This window comes from Scylla paramamosain, chromosome 7 (assembly GCF_035594125.1).
Source record: "Scylla paramamosain isolate STU-SP2022 chromosome 7, ASM3559412v1, whole genome shotgun sequence".
Classification (NCBI taxonomy): Eukaryota; Metazoa; Arthropoda; class Malacostraca; order Decapoda; family Portunidae; genus Scylla; species Scylla paramamosain.
The window spans coordinates 27,580,616-27,585,826 of NC_087157.1; the positions used below are offsets into that span (position 1 = coordinate 27,580,616).

Here is a 5,211-nt window from a genome sequence, read left to right on the forward strand (position 1 = left end):
TTGTTGGTTGAAATGTAGTAAGTTGTTATGATATTGCGTTGTGCTCGTAAGGAAATGAACACATTCGCTATTATTGGTTATTTTCGAGTTTCATGCAGTACCCAGCTGTTGACTAGCACGGAGTAAAAGAGAGGAGATAGAGCTGTAGTGGACGAAGGGAGAGAGAGAGATTCTAACCATTTTAATACAAAAATAAAATTGTAAACTTAATATAATCCTACACTTATATCCAAATTAGTATTAATCTCATGTCTTGGTGCTGAAGGAGATGAACGAAATGCAATTTAGTTAATGTAGAAAATTAAAAACGAAATGTAATTAACACGCAGAAAATTAAAAGCGGCAGAAAAAAAAAAAATCTAAGCTTTTCACACCTTTAATTCTCCAATACACAAGTCTCGGTGTTGTTAAACGTTCGCCGTCTCATCACGAGACTGATTGGGCTGTCATAGGATTTAGATTTACTCTTGTTTTCTTTTTTTTCATTTTCTTTTTTATTCTAGTGATGTTTTAAGGATTCTACACTGTAAGTATGAAAAACATCTACGAGAGCACGTTCAATGATCCCTGTAGCTTTTGTGAAACATTGCATTTGAGAGAGCAAAATGTTTAAAAATAGGCACTTTGAAGAGTGACGGCAATGCACACAAAGTGAATTAAATCTACAAAATAAGATAACAGTAGGTACACATGACAACATCACGAAAAAAATGCTGAGAAATTCCGAAGGGAATCTTTATTAGAAGAGTTGTTTGGCATAACTTGGAGTTGTCATCGTGAAATTAGATTTTTTTTTTTTTTATCATATTACTGGGGACGCACTCCGAGACAGGGTTAGATGGAAAATATCCTGATTTTTTTTATAAACGAGAATACTTTTGACACACTCACGCATAAAAAAAAAAAAATTGTTTCTTTCGCTTTATATTGCATAGCATCACAAACGGAACCATCATGTCGCCTGCTGTTTGGTTTCGCTGTTTGTCTTTCCTGCTTGTTCGCTTGTACTTGTACTTGTATGATTTTTCTCTTACCATTCTACAGACAGATTTCTAGTTTTGATACTGTAGTTCTCGATCATGTACGTTTCTAGCTACAAAAAGACATCATGAACAAAGTCGAAGTTTGCCTGTCGCTTTTAGTGGTCAAGTTATGATACGCAATGTTACTCTTCCTATGAACATTCACTCAACAATATTAGTTTTCTTATAGTTACCCACATTTTTGTATTATTATTGTTTATTATCTTCTATTAGCATTCACTTTCTCGCTCCACCCTTTCCTTCCTTCCCCTTTTTTTTTTTTTTCTAGTTGTAGAGATACATGCGTTCGACATAACACTGATCGCCGCCACTACAGTTGATGTTTATTGGTGTTTCAAAGACTTGAACGAGAAAGGGAAGAGAAAAGATCTACTCGAATAAAGAACCACATTCTCAAACACTTCGGCGTCTTATCTCCAGTACTTTTATTAGGGCTTTGGTGAAACTTGTTGGGTTTTCAAGTGTGTTTTATTGGTTCTGGTGGTATTTTCAGGAAGATTCTGCACCTTTAACGGGCTCTCGTGGAAGCTACTGGGAATTCCACGGGTGTCTTCACGATTATAGTGAAAGTGTGCCAAGTAATTTTACACTATTAACAGGCTATACTTTAGTTTACTGCGGGTTTCAAGGGTATTTTCATGCTTCTTGTGAGAGACCAACAAGTGTTCTGCACCTTCAACAAAAATTATAGTGGAAATTGCTTGGTTTTTATAATACGTGATTTCATTATTGTAATAGTTGAACCATGACTTTATACTTTCAGCAGTGCAGTAGTGAGTCATCGAGGTCTTCAGATTTGTTTTCAAGATCGGTGTTATAGTTTGATACAATTCTATATCCTCAATATGTTTTAGTGGAGATTATTGGGGTTTTCAAGAATGTTTTCATAATTCTAATGACAGTTTTAAGAAGGATTGTCTACCATTTTAACAAGGTTTAGTGGAAGTTAGGGTTGTTTTCAAGAGACCTGTCATAGTTTAATAATGATTCGTCTGCACAACCAATGAGAAAAACAGCCAAATGAACGCCAGCTAGTCATCTCTGTGACCTTTGGAAACTGTCGTTATGAGATGCCAAAGTGTTTAAGAGTGCGTGCTACGGAAACAACACTGAGCAATCACTGTACCTCACGCAGCGTTGTCCTTTTGCCCTCCACCTCGTACCTGCAAGTGAGAATGTTTAATTACATACGAGGCAGGTTACATAATATTTGTCTACATGCATTCTATGGGAAATCTTTGAGCATTCAGAAATACAATATGTTGTTATATCCGTCTATCTGTTTGTCTACACGAGTATACTTACATTAACAGCATATATTTATCTATATTACACCTATTATCTATTCATTTACTTACCTAGTTGTTTATCCTTTTGTCTACCTATGTATTAATCTGCTTATACGTGTATTCATTAATCATCCTGCTGCCTACCTGTTAATGAACATATTGTTTTTTTCGTCTACGAATCTATTTATTTATTTATCTACTAATCTGTGTATCTTCCTGTCTATCTATGTATTACCCTACCTGTCTGTTTATTTACTAGTCTCTTTATTTGCTAAATAACCTATTTACTACAATTTCCTCACTAATTACTTTACACATTTATTTATTTACTTACCTACCTACCTAGTCATCAACCAATCTCTGTCTCAAAGAATCTAATCGTCGGTCCAATGGTCTATATATAAATCAACATATGAATACTTTACTTTTACTTATGCCTGTTTATCTATTCATAGAGGCAACCATTTAATGATCTATCTGGATACATATCTTTTTGATCACATCAGTCTATATACCCATCAATTTATTCATAAATGATATCTATCTGTATATCATTTTACTTTATTGACGATTGTTATCTATCTACCTAACAATCTATTTCTCTGTCTATTTGTCGTGATTGTTTCAACGAATGACTGATGCAAGAATTTCAGAAACGATATAAAATTTATACAGCAATCTAACAAGGTCGGCCTCTTCCCCTTTTGTCTATCTGTCTGTCTATCTACATAACTCTCTCAATTCTTTGCTTCCATTTTCACGGATACAACGTAAAGCCATGATGATGCTTTCCTAATAAAAGTTTTCCCTCTCGAACGCATCCACAAGGGGAAAAACAAGACTTGATTCCAAGGTATGGTATATCCATCATTTGAGAGTCTTCCAGAGGTAATGGCGGGGACGAGGGACCAAGGGAGAGGGCAGAGGGGGAGACGGAGCTTGACGAGAGGGGAAAAGAGGGATGTACGAGGGAATATGCTGGGCAGGAATGACATAAAAAAGGGAGAGAAATGGAAGGTAGCAGAGGGAGTGGAAAAAAATTATGAAGATATGGGAGGAGAAAGAGGGGAAACGAGGGAAACATTACGTTACTGTGGAAAGAGAGTACATGAAGGTGGAATAATGAGAAGAGGGGAGAAAGGAGAGGGGAGGGGTAAGTAGAGATATATTACGAGAGGGGAATAGTAGGAAATACAGATAAAGGAGAGGTAGAAGAAAGGAGGATAGGTAAGGATAACTTGGAAGGTAACGAGAAAAATAGGAAGCAGAAATGGGAGAAGGAAGGGAGATGGAGAAAAAAAAATATCAGAGGGAAGAAAAGGAGGAAAGAAGGAAATAAGAGAAAGTAACTTAAAGAAAAGAAAAAAGTAGAATTATATCATGTATGAGAAAAGGGATGATAAGAAGTGAGGGGAGAAGCAAAACAGGGGAAGAGAGAAGAATACAGAAAAAATGGGAGGGAAATGAATGAATAAGGGAATGATTGATAGTACAAAATAGCAAAAAAGGGGAGAGAGAAAGGAGAAGGATGCGGAGGAGAGTGGGGACGAGGTGAGGGGAAGTGAGAGAATAAAAAGGAAGAAAGAGGGAAACTGAGAGACGAAGACGAGATAAGGGGAAGAGAAAGGAGAAGAAAAACGGAGAGAGGAAAACTTAGGGGAGGAAGAAGAGGTGAAGGAAAGTGAAGGGAGAAGGAAAAGGAAGGGAGAAGGAAAATGAAGGGAGAGGAAAAGTGCGGGAAAACATGGTGAGGAGAAGAGAACAAGGAAAAGAAGGGGAGAGGAAAAGTGAGGGAAAACGTGGTAAGGGAAAGTGAGGGGAGAGAGAAAGTGAGGAGGAGGAGACGAGGTGAGGGAAATTAAGGGGAGACAAAGTGAGGGAAGGAGACGAGTTTTTTTTGGGGGGGGAGAAAGAGGGGAAAAGAGGGGAAGCAGTGCGTCATGAAGCCAGCAAGTTGGTGGAAGCAGTTTATAGTTATTGCCGAGGGGAAACGAGGGGGTTAAAATGCTTCAAAGGAGGAGGAGGAGGAGGAGGAGGAGGAGGAGGAGGAGGAGGAGGATGGAGAAGAGATTTTGAAGAGCTCGTTTCAGATAACAACAAGAACAACAACAACAACAACAACAACAACCACACTAAATGCCAAGTAAAACCACCACCACCACCACCACCACCACTACTACCACCACCACCACCACCACCACCACCCCTAACAGCAAAGATTTCACAAGTAACTTGCAACAAGAATTTACAGGCGAGGCAGCTTACAATATACGAGACCGACTTTGCTCCACGCTTAGGGAGAGAGAGAGAGAGAGGGAGAGAGAGAGAGAGGGCAGGCATATTTTTTTTTCGTTTTTTTTTTTTTTTTTTTGAGTAGCATAAAACTGGAAGAATTGGAGAGAGTGGAGGAAAGAGAGCAAGGATAGGAGATGCATTTTGACCGGCTAGGTAACAACACGGAAAGGGAGAGGAGGAGGAACAGGAGGGGGAGGAGAGAAAGACACGGAGATTTTTTTTTTTTTTTTTTTTTTTTAGCATACCGTAAAACTGGAAGAAGGACCAAGAGGAAAAGGTACCAGAGAGAGGAAATATATCTTGGCTGGCCAGGTAACAATAGGAGAGAAACGAACTGGTGGAAAAATATAAATAATGTACGTCCATCTGTTTGTATATTTGGATCTGGAATGTAGCAGTAACGAGAAACGTAATATTTTTTTTTTTCGGAAGGTTATTTAGTAATGCTCTCTCTCTCTCTCTCTCTCTCTCTCTCTCTCTCTCTCTCTCTCTCTCTCTCTCTCTCTCTCTCTCTCTCCCTCAAGACCAGGTAAGAAGTGAAGGAAGGAAGGAAGGAAGGAAGGAAGGAAGGAAGGAAGGGAAAT

General features: G+C 38.4%; 1 long non-coding RNA gene across 3 annotated transcripts in view; it reads right to left on the reverse strand.

The window, feature by feature from the left end:
• LOC135101840 (uncharacterized) overlaps nt 1-2,207 on the reverse strand; it is a 213,146-nt gene extending 210,939 nt beyond the window's left edge. For all 3 annotated transcript variants that reach the window (XR_010269395.1, XR_010269394.1, XR_010269396.1), the window contains exon 1: nt 2,170-2,207. This is a non-coding gene — a long non-coding RNA (uncharacterized LOC135101840). The remainder of the gene's footprint in view (nt 1-2,169) is intronic.
• Nucleotides 2,208-5,211: the final 3,004 nt, after the last annotated feature.